Source organism: Saccopteryx leptura, chromosome 3, assembly GCF_036850995.1.
Source record: "Saccopteryx leptura isolate mSacLep1 chromosome 3, mSacLep1_pri_phased_curated, whole genome shotgun sequence".
Classification (NCBI taxonomy): Eukaryota; Metazoa; Chordata; class Mammalia; order Chiroptera; family Emballonuridae; genus Saccopteryx; species Saccopteryx leptura.
The window spans coordinates 156,532,763-156,559,628 of NC_089505.1; the positions used below are offsets into that span (position 1 = coordinate 156,532,763).

A 26,866-nucleotide genomic window follows, 5' to 3' on the forward strand; every position below is an offset into this window, starting at 1 on the left:
ACAAAAAGAACATTTTTGAATATATCTGAGACTTTTAGTAATTTTTAGTAAAGGCTTATTTGCCTTAAAACATTTTGTGTTTAGCTGTTTCTGCCACATAAGCATGTCTTAACTATTTGTTTAACTAACATATTTTTAAACTATATGTATTAATCCTTATAAGGTGTTTGTTAGGCTGAAAAAAAACTGAGCCTTTCTTTGTCCTGCCTTGGTGAACTATATTTATGGGGTATTAAGAAATACAAAATCATGTATTACATGATACATAATCAAAATCATGATTTGTTACTGTCAGGTTTCCTTTCCATGAGGAGAAACTGACAGAAAGAGAAGAAAGTGAAAGAGTAAATGTCAGTGGAAGAGTGGTGGAAAGAGGTGTCAAAAAAGGGAATGCTGGTAAATGTGAATGTTCGTAGAGACAGGACTAAGCCTTAAGAATAGGGGGGTACTATAACTTAATGATTGAGCTGTGTAGTAAGTGCAAAAATGAATAGTATATTCGAGTCTTTTAGATACACTAGAGCAGTGGTAGTCAACCTGGTCCCTACTGTCCACTAGTGGGCGTTCCAACTTTCATGGTGGGCGGTAGTGGAGCAACCAAAGTATAAATAAAAAGATAGATTTAACTATAGTAAGTTGTTTTATAAAGATTTATTCTGCCAAACAGCGAAAATCCGACATAAAGTACTTGGTAAGTAATTATTATTATATGTTTAACTTGCTGTAACTCTGCTTTATAAATTTTATAAAGTAAAGTTACTTCCCTACTTTATAAATCACCATTACTGTGGAACCGGTGAGCGGTTAGAATATTTTACTACTAACAGATACTAAAGTGGGCAGTAGGTATAAAAAGGTTGACTACGCCTGGTTTAAACAATAGTGAAGGACAATTGGGAGTTGGGTGAATTACACAGTCCTCTTATTTACCAATTTCCCACTTAAATAGATATAGGGAAAGATATATTTCACTTTCTATTAATGCCACTGTTTCGTGGAACATGAAACATCACAAATTGGATGATTCATTACACAAGATGAATTGTCTTGGTTTTGAAGAGGTAATAAATAGGGCATGGTGGCAAATGTGGGTGAGTCCAAAAGTGCATGTTTTGTTTAAAAGGAACTGTCTCTCCTGCTGAACGATGTTATGAGGTGATATATGCGAAATGTTGCATATCTTTCCTTTATTTCCCCAGAATCTGGAAATCTCAATTTTGATGGAAACCTAATTTTTAAAAGTTGACAAACACTGAATTAAAAAAAAAAACCCAAACCCTGTGTGACCCAAGATCTATGGGGCCAGTGAATTATATTTGTTGGCTAGATTTTATACAGGCCAGCAGTTTGTGACATCTGTTGTGTCCTATGGTAAGAGCAGGGCATATGATGTTTAGTGAGATTTTAAGGAGCTTATTGTCTAGTGGGGGAGGAATGAGTCAATACATACAATGATGTGTAATAAGTGTTATAATAACCAATGTTCATTTAATAGTACTTCAACATGGAGAAATTCCATGTCATCAAAATTATATTTATATGATTTCCTTAGATAGTAAAGTGCTATACTAATATATTTTGTAAAAAAAAAATTTTAATAAAAAAAACAAAAGGAACAAACAAAAGAAAGCATTTAAGATATCAAGAAGAAATGAGAACATCTTCCTTTGGAAATTTTGATTAATTTACTCTTTAAGAAAATATAATTAAAACTTGCTGGTGATGTGGCAGGAAAAACTTGGTTAAAATGCTTTCTGGCTCTTGGATGTAGGGTTCTAGTCTTTGAATGCTTAGTGAATCATAAATGAGCTAAGATGAAAAGTATGATACTTTTTACCATAATGTATAAGATGTCAGATGTTTTGCCTTTGAATAAAACCAAAGTACTAGGGTGCAAAATATAACCCTTGAAACGCTTCATGTGCCCCATTGATTCTAATTTCTGAGGTTCCCTAGACGCATCTTTATCTTCTGTAAGTTGGGGTAGGAAAAGAAGAAGGGAGAAGGGCTGTTCTATGTAAAATGGGTCAGTCACTTTTCCATTTCTCTGAATTCAAAAACTCAAATTAATTTCTGCCTTCCTTGAGCTATTTCCCATCTCCCTGACACGCACACACATACACACTCTCAATAAAGTAATAGTTTTAGAAACTCCTTGAACAACTCGTCTATATTTGTATTTCTTGTTACTTAAAAACACACACACTAACATTATTAATAAATTAATTTCGGAAAGCACTCAAAGTTTCATTGTAATCACTAATTTGTGAGGATATTAAAATATTTACATGTAACCTATGAAAAAATTTCAATAATTTGACTAAACAAATTTAATAAGTCAATTTATGTGTGTGTTTGTACACTTGTGCTAAGTACATTTGTATAAGATTTCTAGGTTATTTGATTTGTAATATCCGTACCAGCAAAACAGTGTTACAATATTTGGATAACAGGTAGCCTTATAATTGAACTATGTTTTAATAGTATTCATGATGATAAGATTCTAATTTATTTTTTCCATAAATACTTTTGAACAACCAACTATAGCTCAGGCCCTTTGTAGGCATTAAAGAGGTCTCTGTTCTTCAAAACTTTGAGAGAAGATGAAGCATTTCAAAAATTTTCTGTCTCATTGGTGCATTCCATTCGGAACAGTGTAATATCACTTCTTGTATTATGCAAATTATAGGTATTTGGGGGGCCATTTGTACTTTTAGATACAAGAATGTGTCCAGGGAGGGAGGAGCTTCCAGAAAGAAAATTCCAGAAAGGAGTTTTGGTATCTTTTTAAAGACTTTTGTCTTCCCAAGAGTTCATGATGCTACTTTGGTATATCAAGGACTTTTAAAAGTTGTACTAGATTGCTGAGGGCCTCTCATACATCCTTAATAAAGTTTGAATATTGTGGGTAATGGGTATAAAATGGTATAATACAAATGCCACAAACAAATTGAAATTTTGATATGCATAAAATTAGACCCTTCTTGGAAAAATTAAAGCTAAAAAGAATTTGTTGAAAATATGAGTCTCAAAATTTAAAGGGAACCTGAATGAACCCACCAAAGCTAAATACAATATATAATGGAGAGGGAAATAGTACCCTGAAGGAAAAGTAGGATCAAGTTTCCAAAAGAAAGGCAACTAGAAGGTAAAAACTAATATATATGTATGTATATATACACACACACACATCTATGCATAGATATAATATGTAGCATGTTTAAAAAGAAAATTGATGACAATCTGTCATAATCAAAACTTATTCTGTAACTTCACCAAAGTTGGGGAATTTTAAAATCATTTTTATTGTCTTTATAAATAAAAATGGATCTTCATGGGAAAAAGAAGAACAATATGACCTACTTGAGAGAAAATTTTGTAAAGAACTAGTCTGCAAATAAATATATGTAGTTAAATTCCAAATGCCATGCATATTAAACATATTGTATAAATCTATATGTCCTAATTAGTTTTGTGTATTTGCTTATGAATTTTTGTGCATATTTTTTATTTTCCAAGTGTATTTGCCCTTTGTTTCCACAGATGATTTATTTATCTGGGGAGAAAATATGTTTACCATTTTCCAGTAGTACCTAGAGCACTGAATTGAGGAAAGCAGGTTTCCTATGAGAGCTGAATAATTGCCTTTATTAGCCTTACATTCTGAGAAATATCTCAGCCTACAATCTCAGTAAAAATGCAAAATTAAAAATGAGTTTAGAAAATAATGTGCACGTTCCTTTGACATTAAATCATCCTGTTATGCCAAAAGTAGCATTAATGGCTCTCTAACAGGAGTCCCGGACAATCAGTGGGTGATCAAAGAACACATCAGCAGCAATACCAAGTCCTGCTGGTGGTGTCAAGGACAATGTATTCTGAGTTCTATTTTGTATTTCTTCTGTGATATTGTGCCAGATGCAAATATATAGACACAGATATATACATATACATGTGCATATATATAGATTTTACAGAATTTAAATAATTCATTCAAATAAATTATTTAAATCATTTAAAAATTCCTTTGTCAAACAGATTAATGGAACCTTGTTATTCAAAAGATAAATCATTTTATATGAAGTGGCAAAGACTTCAAGGGCTAATAAAGGTTTTATGAGAGATAAACTTTTAATGAATTAGTACTTTTGCTTGTACTTATTCTCCATATATGTAAATTACACACATGCTTAGAATAGTATCTATATAAACATTTCTGACCAATTTTTAATTGGTCAGATTAAAACACTGATTTTGAACCGATTTTAAACACTGAAACAGGATTCAGTGTTTAAAAAAATAAAGTCTTTTTACAGATTTGATTTTTAGAAGCTGGTGGGTTATAATTCACCAACCAAGTAGAAGGAGGTTTAAATAACAGTGCTGTAAATGTTATTATTTGTGTAATGAGATAAAATAAACATTTTTTTCAATGTGAAATTTATATAAACCCATAATAATTAGTCCTGAACAATTTTATATATATTGTTTTCTATGGCTTGAAATGTATTTAGCACTCAAGTCTTTTGTGCAGTGTAGGTCTTAATTAGAAAGATATTTTGCTCTAGAAAATTACGGTGAACTAGTATTTTTATAACAAGACCTTAAGACCCTGGGAAAAATTTTAAGGATTTTTATGGAGCTCAACACATTCTTTAGCTAAATTTTGGCATAGTTTCAAATTGAGACTCTAGTGAAATTCAATTGGTTTATTTTATAATTAAAAACAAGGAAATCATAATAACAAAAATATATAATGTGTAGCACTCGTGTTTATAATAGAAACATCCATAAAGAAAGAAACATGTTCTAACTTTTCTCATTACTCCAAAGGGAATTGCATCTTTAATCACACAAAGCACAACTGCTTTCTAATTTTGTTTAAAGTGTTTCAATACTTACAAAAACCAGATCAGGTTATTGTAAATCTAGAGCAAATTAGAATCATTGGCCTCTGCTCAGCTCTATGTAAGGGTTCTATGTAAATCATAAATTTAATGGCATACTAAGACTCACATCTGTTTCAGTTTTGTAGAAGTTAATAATCTAACTACAGAGTATTTAAACACTTCTTTCATTAACTGGAAAATTGAAGCAAAGATAGACTTCCCTCAGTTATAAGGTGTCATATTTTACCTCCAGATTTTGATAAGCTATAAATATACCTAACTAGTTAAAGATAGTTTTATAAATGTTCAATCTAGTATCTATTTCTGACATTACATGATTTCCCACACATAGAAATATTCAATATAAACAAATAAGTCAATATTATCATCTCAAATCAATACCTGCATGAAATAGTTTTGATTTATATATATCATATTTAAAATCATTTTGCAATAGGGCACTGAAAAGTAAATATTGAGTAATTATAGAAAATGTCAAAGTTCACTTTTAAAAATATTTTTCAGATTCTTTATTTGATTATCCATATGTATATTTTTAAATGATAAATGGTAGTCCACTGAGGATCCATATTATGTAAAAAATAGTTTATATTCTTGGATTTCTTGAACATTTACATTGTATAGCTAGCATTCTTATTCAACTTTTCTCTAATTTTATTTTCACAAACTATAAATATTTTTCATGTTATTTCCATGACCTCTTTCTTTGAGACATGCCACCTTTTATATAGCAGGGACCCAGTATTATAATAAATATGTTTCAATTATCATCAGATAATAAACAGGAAATTCGTTTTTCTTTCAATATGTTCTACATTGTCTGAACGATGGAATCTATGTGGTTTGAATGTGGGTCATTAATTCAGGTAGTAAGGATATAGTACTAATTAAATTGGTATCATAAATTACATTCCCATAATGAAGGGGAGCACTCTTTTAATGCATTAATAACCCTTTGTAGTTATAGTGTAGTTACGTAATTGTCGTAACCAGGACAGTTGGATAAAAGGGTGGACGGTTCAGTGCAACAGATCGCCATCACTTAAACAAAATCATTCAAAGAACAGATTATCCAGGTGATGGTTCTACAACTATTTTTTAATGTAGAATAGCTGGAGAGGCTATTTACATATTTTTATTTTTTAACCTAAAGCAATATTGTTTTTATTGGGTATCACCCAACAAAATTTATATTACCAAATCGTTTTAGTACTTCTTTGTATTTTAAATGACATTTTAGTAGGATTCTAAATTTGGATATGCTAATTTTCAAGAAAACATACTCTTTTCTAAAGTACTTTTACTTATCACAAAAACATATCACTATTACATCATTGTTTGGTCTAGGACCTAAGGGATTGATTTCATAGTGACCTTAAGAATGCATTATAAAGGGTTACAATATGTTGCAAACTAAATTATAAAGATTTAAATTATTCTTGAAAATAAGGATAGCAACATTCTATTATCTTATGAGAAAACTATGATGAGAGCTAGGTTTAGAAGAAAAATCTTTGCAAATTGCTGTTCTTTTCACATGCGTAGACAAATTTATTTTTACTAAAATATACACAAGTATAGGCCTTTTTAAAATAAAGCATATATGTGGAGTTAAAATAACTATTATATTAATTATAGAAAAGAATAAAAAATGTTAGTAACAGCTATATTATATAATCAGGATGAACTATATTTAAGGTAAAACATCTCATGTTACACAATGTTAGACTATAAAATATTTTCAAAACTGAAACAAAACAATTTTTGTGTTTAGAAAACACTAAGATTTTATATTAAATGATTTTATGGTATATCATTACAAAAACTTTATGTATTATAATATGAAAATATTAGAAGTGTTATATAATTGTATCTTCGACTCACTTTCTCACCCGCAAAGAGGACATTTGTGAGTTTGTTTCTTGATTCTAAAAAACCTTTTGCAAGTTTTGCTGTACTACAATGAACTATGAACTTTAATAAATCACTTGGTTTTGAGCATTTATGATGAATAAAATGATTATTATAAGAAGTTATAGATAGTATTTTAATAAGTGTTATTATAGTTATACTTCTTGGTTTGACAGAAACATTGACAGAAGATGATCTATAAGACCCAATTATAGAAGATCCTCAAGGTATAGAGATTAACAGGAGTTATGGGAACAATCTATGCAAAAGAAAGATGAACTCTGAGTTGCATAAGACTCAGTGTAACAATGATTATAAAGATTTAAAATAATTTTTGCTTATTTTTGAGTATCATAATAATAATCTAAAACATTTTATAATCTTTTATAATATGTATATATCTTTATTTTATATATGTATATTTATACATGTATATATTTATATATGTATTATAGTATTATATATATGTATATAAACACTTAGATGCACAGAATATAGCTGAATATTTTTATTTTATAAAATATTTTGTTTATTGGTTTTAGCGAGACAGGAAGGGAGAGAGAGAAAGAGGAAAATTGATCTGTTCTCTATGCACCTGCACTGGTGATGGAACCCGCAACCTTTATGCTTCAGGATGAAGCTCTAACCACCTGGGCTATACAGTTAAAGCTATAGCTGAATATTTTTATAAAGTATTAATCATAAAGATGATAGCTACTTACAAATAGATATATGATGATAGACTTCTAATTAATATCATTAAGAACAGTACACCATAATCATTTTTATACCATAAAGTATCATTATTTTTGAAGATTGCATCTCTATATTTTAGCAAGAGTTTGTCCTTCTTGGACAAAGATTTAGTCTGCCTGAGGAGAGCCAGGAGAATAGTTAAAAACTTATTGGCTTTGCCAAATGCTTTCATATGTTTCTGCTCTCGTGGAAAATGAGTTTTGATTTCTTTACAGCCTACATGCATGGCAAAACTAAAATGAAAAACAAAGCTAGCAACTTTCAACCAGTTCTGCTTGAGGTTGGTATTCACATATTGCTTTGATCTTCTCTAGAGCTTGAAAATATTTTCTAGAGTAGGCAAAAGAAGTTTCAGCACTAAGCATCACTGAACAGTAATGATGAAGAAGAGGCAACTGATTAAATTTAGGGTGAAATCTAGCTAATTTTATATTTATTTCTGTATCAGAAGCTAGAACAGTTGCATGTGTTGTTTTAGTTTAAACTCTCACAGAGCTCTCATCACAGACTAAAACATATCCTCCATAATAAATATAACCTACCTTCACTGATAGTTCTTGCAAGTTCTGGCCCACTATCAAGTACTGAATCTTCTCTCCCTCCCATTCCAGCCCACCCCAGTACCAGAGTGGGACAGTGAGGAAGTTACTCATTGTGACTACCTACTTCTAATAATCCCAATATCTTATAACCAGGCTCACTTTCATACTTCTTCAGATTCTTTAATTTGGTAACCAAACTTGTTCATATACGATTTTTACAAGTACTTCATCACTTTCCTCTAAACAAAAATGCCTGAATGGTATATAACTTTAAAAATTAGCATAATTTCTGTATCAGAAATATGTGAACCCAATGAATAAAATAATCTTCAGTTTCTTAAAGTTGCTTAAATTAAAAACATGAGTTACTACAGTTGGAAAAAACATGTATGGTTAAAATGTTTGAAGCCCATCAATCTCTCTAACCACATAAACTAATGAGTTCCTTCTGTTTTCTTTGAATGAAATCACCATGAGTGGTTGGATGTTGATTTAACATAAAACAAATGGAAATGGGTGTTTCCTTTGTCCTTTATAGAATTTATTTTTACAAACAATTAGCAAGTATTATGAATAAGTCAATGATTTTACCATTACTTAAATAATAATATAGTTTGAGTAGTTAAATTGATTGCATTGTAGGGAATGTATAATGTACTCCAACTCCCCTTAACTTACTAACATCTGTAGACATTATTAAGCTCCTCATTTTATTTTTTCTACCTTAACACCTGTATTGATATAAATTATGTTTTGAATTGTCATGAAATGTCAGGCAAATTATGTTTTCTGGATGTATGTCATTTAAGTGTTCCTTTGTAATGGCAGGTTTGTGGCTAACAGCTTAATCTTGAATATATCAATGCAATTAAAGTTCTGTTTCAGTTCTTTGTGGGTACAGGAAAGTTGAAGCATTATTATGTGTAAAGTACAAGGAAAAAGTTAAAAATTCTTTAATATTTAAAACATTATCCTAGAGAAGGAAGACATTTAGATGTAATTTTAAAAACTCAGCAAGCTTATTATATTCTTAGAAAAAAGGTGTTGAACCTTTTGAACTCTAAAAAATACACATCCCATTGAACTAAAATTAAAAACTTGTATGAGGCATTTTCCAATCCCAATAGTTTTAACCCACTTCTGACAACTTCTTCCCCCTCCCATGCACCCTTCTTTTCTTGTGATGTAATCCCTTTAGAAACAGAGTGGAAAGTGACTCTCTCATGTCCAGAGCATTAAAAATGTCAGACTTGTGAATTGTGGACAGTGGGTTCTTCCAGAGATTCTTTCTGAGAGACTTAAATAAATAAGTAAATAAGCCAACATATGGCCAGCTTAATTCAGGCAAAAATTTCTATTGATTACTTACTAAGCTCACTAAATAAAAACTTCAGACCAAGTTTTGCCTCCTCAAAGAAAGCAGGATTAGACTGATCTATGCACTCATTGGGGCTTCTTGTGTATCACGCCCAGATGAGTGAAAAACCTTCAAAGATAAACAAAGGGAAAGGCTAAAATCTTTTGGTAAATGCAAATTATTATTAGTTTGACATATTTTTGTTTACAATCTTAAATAAAACAATTTGAAATTCCAAAGGAGACCATGATATAAATGACCACTGAGGTTTGGGAAGACTGTATTTCTGCCTTTTGTTCAAGTGAAGTAGCCTGATTTAACTTTCCTAGGTGGATCTGTGGTGTGTATACATTTTGACAGATGTAAAAAAACTTAAATACATAATAATGTTTCATACCAGCTCTGCATAAGTGTGGTTTTTTTCCAGACTAGTTTATATCCTGCATCTATAGGATTTCAATTATTTATCTAAGAAATTCCAAATGGAAGTGTTTATGTAGTTTATAGCACAAACACTCTAAGTGGTTCCTCTTAAAATTTGAGATGGTGAGAATATTAAAATGCTAATACATTAAGTAGAAAGAAATTTGATCATCAAGGATTCTCGTTTTAATTTGAGAATTATAATGAATCAACCCAAAGAATATGCTTCAGTTATTTGCACTTATGTACTTTTAACTTATGATTTTTGACAAGTTAAGAACAAACTCGACCAGTAGCTGGATTTACTTTAGCACTACAAGTATCTGGCTTTGTGACAAAATACTGATAGGTATTTAGAGTCTTCATGTGTTTTGAACAATCTGCTGTTGACATTTTAATAACACTGTTGTTTGAAATGATTTCTGAAGTATGATGACTGCAACATAGCCGTAGCAACAAAAAGTACATATTGTGTCTGAAAGGAAAGAAGCTCAAGTTTCGTCTTATTGACTAGAGATTTAAATCTTGGAGATATTCTTGAAAACCAGTGCAAACGTGCTTTTTTAATTGACGGTTGCTTTCATTAGTATTATCAGTGATTTAGAAATACATCTGAAAACTCTGTCACTTTCAGCTCAGAAATTTTGTAATTAAAAAAAAAATCCAGGTTTGATTTTGCTCGGATGCAGAGGACACTTAACTGGCTTTCAAATATGTTTCAAGCACTATTTGCCTCGTCGTTCTCTTCACCTTGGATGCATCGTTGGCGCTGCCCGGCTGCTTGCTGACACTACCAACAGAGATGGCAAGGAAGTGTGGTCAGAGGACAAGAGCAAAAGCAGTTTCTTGTGAGGAAGTTAGGGAAACAGACCTAACGGCACGAGTGAATGCACTTGCGAGTACAGAGCCTTGTAGTCCCCTTTCCTGCCTTTGCTTATCCTGGTGAGTTTAATCAAAAACAAACAAAACGCTCTTGTGAAATATAGTCAATAAATTCAAACTATGGCTAGCTCTCTGTAACTACAAAGAAAAAGTCATCGCAATTTTAAAAAATGTAACTTTCATTAACGAGCGCGCCGGAAATCTCAGGTATCAAAGACACTTTAACCCTGGAGCGTCCCCCGCGCGCCGCAGCCGGACTGAGGCAGCCGCTGCAAACAGACGTTCTTTCTCCTCGGAGCAGTTACACAAAAGGAGGACTGCGGAAACTAAAAGTTTCGGGGCCTCGGGCTCGCTGCGTGGAGAAAAGAGAAAACCTGGAGACAGGGTGGGTAAAAGACGCATCCTGGGTGCCTTTTCCAAGTTCAGGCAAGGGGAAATCTCCTGGCCTGGAGGAAAGAGGGGAGGGGGCGGTGAGCCGCCTGCCAGCGTCCCGCCTCCGAAGCCAGAGTGCCGGGTTCTGCCGTGCTCTCCCCAATACCCTTCACCCCATTCCAGAAATAAAATAAATGTTTAAAGTGCGTGTGTGTGGACAGGATGCAGAGCGCGCGGTGGCGGAGCGCGCCGAGGATCGAGCGCTCAGTGAGTGGAGTTTGGAGGTGGCGGTGGGGGGCAGGGGTCGATCGGGTGTGTTGACGGGGTTGGGGAGGCTGAATGCGGCGCCCCGGGATTGAGGTGGGGGGTAGGGGGTGTGCCGAGCTAAAGGGGAGGGGCGCTGGCCACCGCAGGCCGCCTCCGGGGCGCGTACCGCCGCCGTGTGTTCGCGCGTCCCTCGCCGCCGCCGTGGCCGCCTGGACAGCCCTGCGGCCGCCCAGCCGGCGGAGCCGGGGCCGGCCTCTTCCAGGGCGGCTGCTTGGCTACCGCCAGCCGAACAGCTCGAGCCCGTAAGTGTCCCTTTTCGCTCCCCTCCCCCTGCTTGGGCGCACCGCCGCCGCAGCTGCTCAAATGGAGTGGAAAATGGCCATTGGGCGGCAATGAGTTATAGATTATCTGCTCCACGTTTTGTACTTAGCTGCCTGTAATCTTCTTTTGAGTTTGCCTGAACCCCTTGCTGGAAAAATCAGGTGGGAGAGATTTGTCCTTTGCCGCTGTACGCGCTAATATGTTTATATGACTGGCTGGACTGGGGGTGGGGGTGTAGGTGGGGGTTTGGGGAGGAGGAGGCAGCTGGAGGTGACTCCAGTTCAGACCTCGCAGAGAGTCTGTGTCAGGACTTCGCACTCCCCCGTCTCTCTCCCTCTCTCGTTCCCTCTCTCCCTCTCACTCTTTCTCCGCTCTTACACACACGCAGAGTGCCGGAGCGAAATCGGGATCTTACCGGAGAATTCCTTGGGATTGTTGGGGGGCATCTCCCTTGCGTTGCTGTGCGTGGCGTGGCTCTTCCGTGCACCTCCCTGCTTCCCCGAGCCCAAGTCCTCTCCTTCAGCCTTTCGTGGGGCAGCCGCCACTGCTCAGCCCCGGCCCGGAGACCCGAAATGTGAGAAAGGGAGCTGCTGTCTCTCGCCCCAGGCCGCTGGGTCGGCGCCAGGGATGCCAGTGGGGCCGGCGCGGACTGCGGGCTGAGGGGCTTCGCGGGACAAACTGAGTTGGCCTAGCGCCGCCAGCGTCTGCGCGCCCCTCCCGCGGCTGCCGCTCGGAGGGGACTTCCAAGTCTGCGCACCTCTGTCGGGCTCTCGCCTGCGCCACCCCTTACGCTCTGATTCCCGAATTTTTTATTTTTCCAAGGGAGCGTGCGACCTAGGGGTGTGTGCGTGTGTGCTAGAGACCCCTCTCGCGAAGCGGCGTGTGGGAAACTGCGGGAAAATGTTGACCTAACCCCTGGAGCCGCCCGGCGCTGGCTGCTTGCTTGGAGGAGGAGGCGGCGGCCGAGCAGGAGGACGCTCCGAACCGCGGCGGCGCTGCAGTCTCCGCGGCCGGCGACCCGCTCACGGCCGGCCTCAGTCCTGGCCGGCCGGGGTCGCCGTTGCGCTCTGCGCCTCTCCCCGCGCGGCCCCCGCACCAGACGGCCCGCCCCCGGGCGCGCTCGCAAACCGAGGTAAGAGCCGCAGGAGCGAACAATGTGCCTCTGTGCGGGGCCTCGGAGACCTGTTTTCTTTGCGCGTCCTGCCCGGGGGTGCATGCTGGAGGTAGGGGGAGACGCGGGCGAGTGGGGCTCCGCTGTTTATGTTCCACCGGGCCGAAGGGGTGACCCGAGCTTTTGGGCTGCTCGCCGCCTCCTCCCCATTCACCCGCCGCCTGTCCTCGGAAATCGATACACAGAACTCCCAGTCCGGCCCAGCCTGCTTCTCTTTTTTTCAGGGAACTGTCGTAACGTTCTCGAGGCTTCTTCAGTCTAGTTGCTGGGGGCGCCAGGGGAGAGGGGAGTAGGGTTGCGTTGTGCATATTTTCATTTTCGGGAAGCTTGGGTGTAAAGGTTCTGTTCACCTTTACAAAGCGCGTCAGAGTCGGGGGGATAGGAGGCTCGCCCTAGGTCGGGCTGCTCAGGTCGGGGTGCACGCCCAGCCCCCCACCTCCCCGCCCGCCTGGAGACCCGTCCCGGGCTGGAAGTGGAGCCGGGAGGCCAAGCGCTGGGAACGAGTTCAGGGAAGTGGTGGGGGAGGGATGTGCTGAGTTGTTTCGGATTGTTGTTTCTCCTTGTTGGCGGTTAGGTGGTGTGGAGAGGCGAGGATGACAGCAAAGCGCAGCCAGATGTGGCCAGGCGGGCGCTGGAGCTGGCAACGATTAGGGGCGGCCCCGCGGGGCGGGAGGGCGATGGGGCCGGGCACCCGCGGGCGCTTGGGAGGGCAGAGAGCCTCCCGGACCCGCAGTGAGAGGGCAGCAGCGGGCCGCACTGGGCCTGTGGGAGAAGTTAAGGGCTGCGGGTTCCTGGGGCGGCTGTGCGACAGGGTGCCTCGGGAAGCCTGGCTGATAGGAGGGGGTACCGGATGGGGAGCGGCGGGGAGAAGGAGGCGTGGGAGGGGCGCAAGGAAAGGGGAGACCCCGGGGCTAACCGAGCATGGGCTTCTTGATTGGCTGGGGCAACCGGACCCTCTTCTGGAGGAGAGGTGAGGGCAAGCGTAGCGACAAAAGCGCCCCAGCAGTGGGGAGACACGCTTGCAAGACTTCTTCGCTTGGGATCAGCAAAGTTTGTTCTTTTCGTCGAACTACGGGGGCTTGGGTTAGGAGAAATCGCTGATTGTTTTACTTTGTGCCAAAGTGTCGCTAAGCGGAGACTGAGGAACGTATGTCTTTCGTGAATTTTTCATCCTCTGTTCACACTGTCCTCTAAAAGCGTAGTTGGAGGGACAGATCCTGCGGTGTCCAGCTTCTTTCCCATCTTTTATGGACACCAACTTCCTCATCCTTTCCCGCTCCCCTTGGCCCCTTCATTCCGTTTTTCCTGATGCAAACTGTGTTGTCTCGGATTCAGACCGAGGAAATGTTTTCCTCCTGTTTCTTGAAAGGTGTCAGGCTGCTCAGCAGCTTCTCCAAGTAGCCTGGGAGCGTCTGAGCCGCAGCCACCAACCATATGGTTCCCGTTACAAAGCCCAGGTTCTGAGGCGCTCTCTTCCCCGCCCCCACTCCAAATTCGTAAATTTTCTTCTGCAGTCTTTACACTAAGTGCACTTCTCTCTTCTCTTTCCAGAGACGTAGCTTTAACGGACGTGGTTGGTTCATTCATTTCCTTGTAAGTGTTTGTGTCTGGAACGGGTCCCACCGAGTGTGCTCTTTGCTCAACTCGAGTTGCACAATGAAGAAAAGTCACATCCGTTTGGTAAATAATTGCCTGTTGGGATGTCTTTTACTAAATTAGGGTTGATCTTGAGCGACCCTTCGAAGATGGGCACTAAGGAGACAATATGCATCCATAGCAGAAAAATAGATTGGTTTGTGTGGTGTCTTTGGCAACGTTCCATGTGATGGGACTCTTTTGTCCTAGGTAAAAGGTAACTTTGTAACTTTTAAATTTACTATCTCTCTCATACTTGAGAAACCCTTTAGAAAGAAAATCTACATCTCTTCAGGTGTGTTATGGAACTTTTTGTTGTCCCTTTCTCCACCTTCCAATAAATTTATGCATGATAGAATACTGCAGAACAAATGTTCTGTTGTTTAGTTTCTTCAGACATTCTGATTCTCTCCTTTTGTTGCTTGCCTCTAAAAGAGGTGCCATTTCACATCATTCTGCACAAATTGTTTGAATTAATGCAAGTGTGAATTCTTACCGTTTGAAGGGGACTATTAGCATATCAAAGGTTTCTTAGCTTCAGCTCAATTGAGAAAACTTCAGCCTGTCTTCCATTTGCTTCCAAGCAGAGGCCCAAAGGGCAATGAAAATTGTAAAGGGTAAAAATAGGGAGGTGGATTCAGGCTGTGTTTCTGAACTTTTACTGTTTTGTAATTATGTGAGCGAAAAACGTCGTCCATTGCTGTGGAGCCCTTGCAAATGGCAAGACAATTATTTTCTATTGATAAATGGTTTGTTCCTAGAAAAAGGGTGACCTTTTATTTTATGATAGTCACTGTTGCCCGTCTTTTGGGGTTTCTTCAGTGGAAGAGAAACTTTTTCCTTCCAACTTACACTTTGTTATATTAATAAAATGGGGAAAGGCTTTTTATGTATAAAATAATAGAAATTCTCTGATAAAAACACTAATTTTTCACCTAGAAAACTTTATTTTTAATACACTTACTAAATTAATGGGGGAAAAATTAGTGGAGGATTTTGAATATTATAAACTCAACACGAACTTCGGTAATGCAACTTCTATTGCAAGTGTAACTTTGAAAAAGGATTTAAGTAATACTCAAATTTTGTGAATTGTTTTAATAGAATTCTGTGTGAATGTTTTGTCTCAAGTTTTGCACTTTTCAGAGTGAGTGCTAAAACTGATCTTACAGTTAGTTTATTGTTCTTAATATTTATAGTGTGTTAGCTAATGCTTTTTTAAATTTGTGGAAAGATTCATTCTTTGGATTTCTTTTAACAACTCAATATCCATAAGTGAAGAAACAAGTACGAACAAGTACTTGGGTCATTTTATGGCGAGCAGATGGTTCAAGAGAGAACTTTTTTTTCCCCTTCAGCTTTAGGGGAAGTAATGGTTTTATTTATTTAGCATAAGATTTCCTAATTCCTGGTTAATATGAAAATGAATCTCGAGGAAGTTTTTGAAAATTTGTAAGTTTATATTTTTTACAGTTTTACCTTTGATGGTTGATACCGAACATGAATTGATACGCCTTAACTGGAGGAGGGCTTCCTTAAAATTAATGTTCAGAACTCCTTGTTTTCATTTTAATAGTGAAAGTTAACTCTAGTAAACAGATTTTTGAGTAAAAACATTAATTGCATAAAATTTGGGGCATCAGGTTAATAGGATGATAATTTTTCAGATTAAGAAAATTAAAAAAAAATTTTTTTTTTTTAGTGGTATTCAAATTGTACACTATTACCCTGAAATCATTTCATGGTAGTTTATTTATCTGGCCCTTTCAGTTGTCTAAGGCTATTTGAGGTAAAAAAGCTTACATTGATGTCATTGCTATTATTGCACTTAAGTTGCTGTTTAATTAGTTTGCTTTGAATGCAGTGCTATAAAGAAAACACATTATCCTTCAGAGCTATTAGTGATAATCTAAAAATTGTCTTGAAAACACTGTTCTTCATCTTACATGATGGTGATCCTGAGTTCGGCAAATCTCTAAAGGTGTAAAATGCAGTGAAAAGAAGGTTTTTCAACATTTAGATGACAAAATTTGACTACTTAGAGAAAAATTAATGTGTTGTTAGAAGCACTCCAGCTGCCATTTTCAATCACTGTGGGTTACTATGTGTTGGCAACAGAAAACGAATTTAGAAATGCAGATAGCTCTGGGAGCAGGTAGTTGGGGAAATCAGAATATCGAATCATGTGGGGTGGAACAAACCAATTACTTCAGGTTTTGACTTGAGAATTTCCAATAAATTTATTTTTTTCCAGGCTTTTGACTCTTTTATTAATGGACTAACATCAAAGCAGACAACAAAACTTCCAAATGTTATAAAAACTAATATAAACATACAGATCTCACATGGAGTACTACAAGTCTTAATTTAAGACGAGCAGTTGGAGTTTTTATTGCTGCAATTTTCACAATCAGCAGAAACATTAACACCAAGTTTCTGGGCGTTTCCTTTCTTAAAATTAGCAAGAAGAGAGTTTTAAAACCAAGGCTTACTTAGGGTTGTTATATCTCTATTTTATCATTATTGAAGCTTTCTGTGTTTTGTAAAATACTTTAAAATATATAGTATTTTAATGTCAAGTAATATGGAATATAGGAGCTAAGATTTAGATGTTGGGAAGGTCAGGAGGTAGTTAGCAATCTGTACATCATAGAAATAAAAGACTGCTCTATTTTCTTTCAGAATATTTATTTGACCTGACTTTGACAAATAAATGTTCAAATAACAATTTATTGACAGGTGTAGTGTGAGATAAAGAGCATTACAATTTATTCTAAGGTGTGGGCTAAACACACTTGTACCTAAGAGAAATCTGTTTCTATTTTAATAAGAATCCATACCACTTGCCAAATTTCTGATACTTAGAGCACAGATCAATTGTACTTGGAGTAGAAATGAAATAGTTTTGGAAATTTGAAGAATTTACTGTGATAGGATTGCTATTTTCATAAAAAGTTTCTTTAAAGACTGTACACTTTGCCTCTTGATGTTCACTGGATCTGATTTTTGTCTTGAAAAGGTCCACATTTAACATCTGTCTGCTTTTCTGCAGAAATGGTTTAAGTAAAATTAGAGGGGGGTTATTTTCAGGCTAGTACATTTTAGAAATAAAATGCATAATTATAAAGTAAAATTTCTTTAGTTATTTGCAAAAATGCCTATCTAAAAACTGTACAAATTGATAATTTTGATTGAGGGTTAACAATAGCATCTTTAGCTGCTAGTAGATCTTCAGGACTTGAAATCCTGTTTATGTTTTGGTCATATCAGTTCCTGAGGTAATTTGTATAAATATTAGTTCACATTACCTGAAAAGATAACTGTTTTGTAACTATTTTCAAGAAAGATTAAAACATTTCTATTTTAAAGACAGATTAAAACCAAAGCTTAACTTCTCTTATATAACACTAATTAGTCTATAGCCCCACCCAAATATTCATCTCTTCAAATAATTCTTGATTAAAGGTTGAAAGGTTGAAAAGTATTTAATCACCTAGATTACTGTAATTAGATCTGATGTTATCAGAAAAATTGAGACTATTTTCTGAAATCCTTTTACTAAGGATTGGTCAAATAGTGATTATTATTGTTTTAATACTTCTAAAAAAGGTTAAGAAAATGGGTTATTGAACTTAAAGATAGTTAATTATTGGAATTAGAGAAATAGAATCCTAAAATAATGTTTCTTGCCCTAGTGTGATCATTTTTAAAGGAGTAACTGTAACTAACTAGGATGTGTAATTCTTAATTTTATTTAGCACTTCAGTGTGGTATTTTGAGTTCAGTATAAATATATATTATAAACTATGAAAATCTTCTAATGCTATTTTGGTGTAAGTAGGAATTTTTAAAAGTGGATCATTGTGTCAAAAAAGGTCCTAATCGTTTAAAAGATACTTAAAAAAATTTGTTTAATTCATTTATCTGATGGACTCACTGTAGGCAATAATTTACAGATTTTTTACAATATATTTTTATCCAACTTTTTTTTAAAAAGCTATTTCTTAGGAAAGAGCCTCCCATGTTTTGCAAATAAAAATGATCTTTTAAAGAAGTAGATCAGTTGAAGGAGTGAAGCGCTTAACACCTGCAAGCAAAGTGCAGCTTACAGCACCATGCTATTGATTGCTTTGGAAGCACAGAGCAAGTTGAAATATAATTTGTTTAATGACAACAAAAATGCAGTTTTATGAAGTCACAGAGTTTGTCTTCATAGAAGATTGTGTAGTGGGAAGGAACATCCCATCAATTACCAGAATGGCTAAAAGAAAAAAAATCAATTTAAGTTGAAATGCAACAGAAATGAGATTACCTTGGTTAGTAAGAACTTGCTAGCAGTTTCTAAATAGCTTAATAATATCAGAAGTTACTGTGATTCACAGTGTAAGGATTTTGGCGCTTGTTTTAATATACGCCATGTGTGCTATTAACTGATGACTTTAGGTGTGTGCACATTTTTTTTCTTTTTCCATTTTTGTTTTTATGGAAATGATGTAGAAGAAATTATTTCCGCTTGCATATTCTCATTTGTTTTAGAGGCTTGTTTTCTAGTAGTTGCTTTTGTGGATTTCTAGAATATGTAATCAGTGTAGTGAAATATTAGATGTGATTTTATGAATCAAAAGAAGCCTAGTCCATCCGTAGGGATAGCTAGGTTATCAGCAGGAAAACGCATAAAAATTTTTACTATTGACTCTCGAAATATATGGAACTCTAAATCTTAAATTCCTGTGGCAGTAAAGTGGCATGGGATTGATCATAGCAGATAGCTGGGCACCTGTTTTACTACCTACACCTTGATTCCTCCTGGCACCCAGATTTCCTGAAGTGCAGAACAGGCACAACTATTGCTCACAGCCACCCAGCTGTTTTTAGGTCATGAAGTCAACTTCCTGGAATTTCTGGGGGAAACCTGTTGAAACTGGAGGACAAATGTCACTTTAAATAGAGATGTTTAAATCAGATTTCTGCCTGAGGGTAAAATTTAGGTCTGTTTTAGCCCGGATGTGATGTCTCCCTCTACAGAGCACACAGCATTAATCACTACCTGACAAGAAAACGAATGCTGAGCAAAACGAGCCCTTGTTGGTTTGTCATTGATTTTTCCAATCTGAGGAGAACATTAAAAACATTAGAATTCACACACAGGGATTACATCTTAATCTCTGAATTTCAGTAGTGAAATTAGTTGCCTTAAAAGAAGCCTACTTTCACAGCTGGAAAAATCTTTGGGAGACTTTTTTTTTTTATAGGACAGAGTCAGTACCTGAATTAATATAGAATTATTTTCTAATATTAAAAAACAGAAGTTAACTTCCTGAAACACTGACCAAATCTTAATTCTGTTTGAAGGTGCATTAAATAACTTCAAAAATGGTTTTTTGTCTGAGAGTAGAAAAAAGAAACATATAATGAACTATTCTTAGCTGTGAGAAATGGGAGAAGTTGGAAAGACAGTTAACCTTAGATGAGATCAATTCAATCATGATTATTTTGTTAGAACAAAACCAGATTCCACCCTCTATCTTTTTCTGGTGGGGGGGGACACAACTTCAGCCATTGTAGTAGTGAAGAAGAATGCATCATAAGGCTCCTAATTAAGATAAGGTTTAGTTATGCCTCTTTTAAGTTTTTACATAATGTTTTTTAACTCCTTTCCTGGTCAAATTAGATGTATAGACTCATGTACATATGTATGCATGCAATTTATATTCTCTTCCTTTGTATGTATCAATCTTTGACAGTTATTGGCTAAAAATTGGTACAAATGCAAGTTTAAACTGTGAAATATGTGTAATTAAGCTATCTGTTTCTAACCTGATTTTGCAAATGATATGACTTAATCACTCTTTGTTCTCAAAGGTATTTCCTGCCTTTGGACTGTGAAATGCTTTTCTACCCACACTTTGCATCCTTTTGTAGTTATTTTATATTGGTCCGCACCTCAAATATATTGCTCTGAATTTAGATGACAAAATAATCTAACCCTTGTTACTATCAAAAATGGCTCTTGTCTGCTGGGGACAGGCTAGGTGACCTTGCTTTTGACTAATGCTTTCTCACCTAGAGGATATAGTAAATAGTATCTATCTATAGAGACAGCAAAAGAGAATTTGGTCTGTTTTGTTTTATAATGAGTTCTAGTTTTAATCATTTTTTTAAAATTAAATACTGTGGTATCAGCCCTCATTCTTATGAATGAATCATTACAAGATTTTAGATGTAGTCTTTAGTTGATACTTGTTTTATGTAGATTATATTTCTTTAATTAGTTCTCAGTTACAATTTATATAAAAATCACATTGAAATGATATTCTTTGTCTTTACTTTGAAGCAGTGTACTTCTATTAGGAATTAGTTCTTGATTCCGTTGGTAGCATCCACGTGCAGATTTTATTCCTCTGCATTAAAAGCTTACCATTTTTTACTGGTTATTACTGTGGTTTATGGCTTAGAAGTTATGGAACATATTTTTTGTATAGTATTTTATCCACTCTTTTTTTAAAAAAATATATATCTCAGGATGCTTGTTGTGTGCTTTCATTCATAAAATCTCTGGCTTTCTGGTAGTTAACATCCAAGACTGTTTGGGAAACATTAACTTGAGTGGTGATGTAAGCTTAAGCATTTGTATCCCAGGGACTGTACATATTTTCATGGAATTAGACAACAGCTTAATGCATTAAATGCAGAACTGATGCATTTTATATATCTTGTTTCCCAGCTTTAAAATGATGGACATACTTCTAAAACTTTAATTTGCTTTGTATGCATCAAAAAATAAAAACTATACTGAAATTATGATGTCCTAGACATACTTACTTTTACTAAAGAAATATCGCTGTTCTTGTCCTTCTCTAAGTTCTGTTTGTCATGAGAAAGATGCTAGCTATTTGGATATTGGGTGCTCCTCCTTGCGATCTGTAACAGGGGCATTGCTTCCCGCCCTTTGTTTTTCTGCTGTGAATACTGTGTGTGAAACCCTAATTCTTGATGGAAGCCACTTTTCATATTATTGATTTCAAACTAGGTCTAGGGGAAGGCCTTGTTTAAAAATATAAGTGAACATTTTTTTTCTTCTAAGCAAAAAACTCACTAAGAACAATGCTTGTTTAAGTTGCCTTTTCCCTTAACTATTCTGTAAGTGAAAAAATATATAACTGATATTTCTGTATGGTTTCTCTCTGTTTTAGCATGAAAGTTAGTATGTTTTATGATTTTCATCTTTTTAATCAGGATATTAGGGTTTTTTTTTTACTTATTTTGTATTCAGTTCATTTATAGGTAAGTCAAATTGAATATGCCTTAAATTTCTGCAAGGGGAAATCTTAAAAAAGGGAGAGGGGCATCAAACATTGTCAGCAACAATTTTTGGTTACACATTGCTCCAGACCTTGTCATCCTTAATATTTTTATTTTTATTTCCCTGGCAGAGATGCACCTAATACTACACTTCTCACAAAAATTAGGAGATATTTTTATCACTTCATAATCATTTTGAAATATCACCTAATATTTGCGAGCAGTATATAGCTGTATACTTGGGGAAGGGAATAGGACACTAGAGAGTGTGTGAACAGAAATCTAAGAGATTCTGAGAATAATATTATGGTGGGGTAAAGAACGTTTTGCAAACCCAATCAATTTTTCTTTTTTTATTGAATAAATGAAAATATATATACTTTTCAGAAATAAGTATCTCTAGCTTTAAATTTTAAAATTATCCTAAATAATAAAATGAAGTTGTTACTGCATTCATTTAAAACTGGTCTTTTGTCTTTCACTGTAAATTAATCCTAATACGCCACCTTTGATGGTTCACTTTGCAGTCAGAAGACGAATCAGATGAACGGGTTGGGCAGCTTTTTTGGGTGGTCTATCATTTTAGGTTGCTGCTGTGTAAGCAAGGCAATGTTTTCTTTTCCTTGAAACACACCTTGAGTGATAATAACTCCTGGATGACTGAAAAGTTTGTGTATTCTGCCGGCTGCAGCTGCATTCTGAACCAAGACGAAGGACAAGAGCAGTTATTTTGAACCACACTTTCTCAGGCACAGGTATTTTAATCAGATAATTGGTGAGGAGGAGGGGACAGTGTTAGATAATAGTACTTTCATACAACAGTGACCTGCAACTTTATGCAGGAAACTGCCTGAGTGTTTCGGATACTTTTGCTAACCCTTGTTATTACCTGCAGAGGGAGCTTGTATACGACATAAAATTATCCAGGCAGTGTAAATTGGTAATTTCTCATTTGAAAATTAATGTTTTAGTAACATACTTTTTATTTTTTTGAGAAAAAAATATCCTAAGGATGTAGAGCATTTTGCAGTTAGCCAATTATAAGTGAAATTCAGTATACTAAAGGCAGGTATTTATCATTTCCCGTATTCACAGATTAACAAATATGGATTTTACTTTTTTCTTAATAAGTAAAAATAACTTGAAAGATAAGGTAGGTAATGAATCTGATTCATTTTAAGATTCTGCTTTTTTTTAATGATTAGCTGAAGCTCTGGGAGGGTGGCCACAGAACCATGCCTTGCTTAAATATCTAAGAATTGTTATGAGAGATCCAAATTTTAAAGATAATATTCCAGATTATGTAAAACATTATAAAATGATCACTAAACAGTAAGTAAATTATATTCCTCTACATTTAATTAGTAGATCAAATTGTATGAGTTGCATATGTTCTTTTCTCAAAATAAAAATGATCACTTTGGATTAATGACTTTTACTTGCAATATGGACTGATCAGTGCAGTGACACTTAAACAGGGAAACTACCAGTAAAGACCTAATATGTAATGGTTTAGAAAATTGCAGACTAACAGAAGAAAAGGCTAATGCAGGGATGATAGACAGTACTTGATTAATAACTGAATTCTGTGTATGAACACGGTGTCAACTGTATTTCTAAGAAATTATAAACTGGATGCTCAAATACTGGAGAGAGTTTTGCGATCAGGTGCTCTGATAACCGACGAAAAAACGCCTTTAGGAGAATTTGTATCTTTGTAATGAGCAATTTTTTTCACATTAAATGCATATTCTTAATTGTGCTGGGAAATTTAAGGATAGACTATTTGATTAAATTCTAATAAGAATTAATCTTTAAATTTTTGTTCTTACATATTGGTATAATAATGTTATTTCAGAAATTGCTTGTTGGAAGAAAAGATTTTTCCACCTATACATATATGAAAAGATTCATTTTTCCCTTAGTTTACTGAGGAATGATATGACAAAATATATATATTTTTTATATTTTAAAAGGCTTTTATTTCTTAATGAAATTTGTTGTGGACTTTCTATTTTATTAGCTAATCTTTGCTAATGTGAACAGTCAGTTTGTTATTGTTGTACAGAATAACCCTCTAAGTAAGGAAACTTGTATAACAGAGAGATTGACCGTGCTGGCATGGGCTTTTATAGAAGTCTTACCCTCTCAGCATGGTCGTATATTATCTTAATAAGTCTGTGCTGTGTTTATGCAGAGCATTTTCATATCAGTATAAGAATGTTTGCAACAGCAATTATACTTCAATAGGATTGTAATGGTATGTTTCACAAAAGTATATAAATGCTCCTTTTCCATAGAATTTTTGATAGGCATCATGTACTGCCAACTTGACTTCATTGTCTTAATATAAAAAGAGGTTTCTTGTAGTTGGTGCTGAATACAAAAGGCACCAGGAAATGGATCCAGTATTCCAGTTCATTGCCCTTTTCCTCAAATACCACACTTTTCTTCACAGTGAGGTAAGGGTTACTGGAGAGCTCATTCCAGGAAAATTGTTGTGAGGGAGGAACAGGAACTGTCACGGAGTGCATAACTTCTGTGAGGTTCTTGGAAAGGCACAGCTAGGGTAAGTGCTGCTGCTTCTTTCTTAAATTTGAAGGTGGACTACTGAGTGGTTTGTAAACTAGTGAGACCTAAATCCATTGCAAAGAAAATGTGTTATGGAAAAGCTAATTAAATTATTGTACAAATATTGTTATTATATTGGGGATATTTATAACAAGGAAGTAATTGGCAACTGCTTTTTAGTTTAAAATATCCCTGACATTTTTTGTGTTCTCAATTAAATTTTTATTGAATATTCTTGAAAAACTATATCTACTAATTTGTTATATTAACAGTATATGCGTATGCATTCGTTGTTCCTGCATCTCTTTGAGCAGATTAAAAAAGAAATTGAGTATAATATGAAAAATTATTTTCAGATAGGGTTAATGTATTATGAATATAAATTTGAAATAATCTTTTTAAATAAAAATTTTATAAAAATGAAGTTACTATTAAAATATAAAAAAGACTGGATACATTTTATACTCTTTGAATCAAGAGTCTAATATTTTAACATGCTGGTATTTTAAATGAAAGAACATGTGCCTGGAAAACATTTATTCAGAAATTTCTGTGTACCTATATGAAGAATCTGGGAAGCAAAAGTGTGAATCTGCATGTCAGAATATAAAGGATTTAAATGGCCTTATTACCACTAATGTTTTCATTGTCATTATAAAAATAGATAAATTATATTAGGGTTTTTTATACTTCAAAGATAAGCTTTCTGTCTCATTCTTCAAACTGAAATCCAACAAAGGTTTAAAAAGACTACTTTGTTACATACATTTTAATGTGATTTTTGTGGCATTTACATGATGATGCTAATTCTAAGCTGCACTGAGGAGTAACAAATTTCTGTTCATTTAAAAAAAATAATAAATTATAAGGTATCACAAATTTCTTCCATAGTTTATATATAATTATATCTGAAATGGAAAATAAAACTACTGATGCTGTCTACTTATAGTTTTATCTTATTTGTATGGTTTCTATATTTTAGTGTAAATATGATTAGTAACACTGCTTTTTAAAATTTAAATTTAAGGGTTATAGAACCCATTTAATTATTGAATATTTAAAAAAAAATTTAATGCTTATTAAATCACATTATTGATTCAAGGGGCATTTTTGTTTTGACAAAAGTCAAAGCAAAAAGGTTGTTACTATGTATCTGGCCTTAAATTAAAAGTTAGTTTAGGTTCAAGGAAATGGCTTAGCACCAAGCATTTTACTACTTGTCAGAACATCATGACAAATGCTTAATTATCTCTCTGTAGTAATTACTGGCCCACGATACCTATTGGCTAAAGCAAATATAAATATCTGGACATTTGAAGTTATTTGAATTACACTTCAAGAAAATTTATAATTTAGCCCTTTGCCATGTAGGATTGATAGGAGCTGCAACACATTAAGGTATTTTAAGAATACATTCTAAAAGCACTTTTCTATCTTTGTATTCATAAAAAATTTGGGGTTGATCATTGCTTATAAAATATAAAAGTGACAGAATTATATTGAACTTGGTGGTTAAACATAACTTCTGTACTTTGCCTATTTTAATGTAGTTACTGTTCACACCTCCATGTGTTTTGATTTTTTTTACTAATTTCCTTGTATTGTGTTATTAATATGTGAGGAAGTACATATATTCTTCTGACATTTCAGCCTGGAAAACTACAATTGGTTTTATTAAATGAGAATGCTTCCTTTAAAACAATTATTAGTCTGTTAATATTATTGCATGATTGAAAAATCCAGGAACACATCTTAAATATCTTAGAACTCATTTTCTAGAGTTGTACTTCTCTAAAACACTTAGAATTGATTCTTAATAGTTTAAGGGCACTCCTAAAGAAATTGGAGAGTAAGAATTAGAACATGTTAGAACAATACTAAATAGAGTAGCCTGTAATATAACCATTGCTTAAGTCTTTTAAGGATATTAGAACCTCTTAAGGTTATATATACTTAATAGCCTCATTGCTTTATATTGCCTGCTAATGCTGTAAAAATCAAGAGGAGCAAATTCACAAGGTTGTAATTAAATCACAGCGTTAACTTTTAATTGAAAATAAACTTAAATATAGCTTTAATTTGTTACATTTATGAAATTGATTTTGCCTGTTTATAAAGAATAAGTCATCACAAATTCATGTATTTATTAAATTGATAATATCAGATGTTTGTGCAATTCTTAACACCTTTTCAGTATTTTGTAAATTGTTTAAAAATTTTTAATATTTCCTCTGATAGTATGTTTTCTTCAGATGTTTTAATAATTTGATATTACTCATTTCTGAATTGCTGACTGAGGCTTTATTTCTCTTTTTAAAAAGAATTAAGCCATATTTTTTGACTTACCAAATAAGCTGCTGTTTAACCTAAAAGGAGCCAAGATATAAATTTAGGTCTTACTATCAATGTATAGTTTTTTGTTGAATGTGGAATCATACGGTGGTGT

At 35.3% G+C, this 26,866-nt stretch overlaps 1 protein-coding gene across 11 annotated transcripts in view; it reads left to right on the forward strand.

Moving 5' to 3' along the window:
- Positions 1-26,866, forward strand: part of ADGRL2 (adhesion G protein-coupled receptor L2) — a 555,395-nt gene that overhangs the window by 346,469 nt on the left and 182,060 nt on the right. For 7 of the 11 annotated variants that reach the window (XM_066376639.1, XM_066376641.1, XM_066376642.1 and 4 more), the window contains exon 1: positions 12,091-12,873. The exons of 1 other annotated variant lie outside the window; for it this stretch is intronic. The gene's annotated coding sequence lies outside the window, so the exon portion shown is untranslated. Of the gene's footprint in view, positions 1-12,090; positions 12,874-26,866 lie in introns of those variants that run through there. 3 more of the 11 variants (XM_066376643.1, XM_066376647.1, XM_066376648.1) reach the window with 1 other exon arrangement.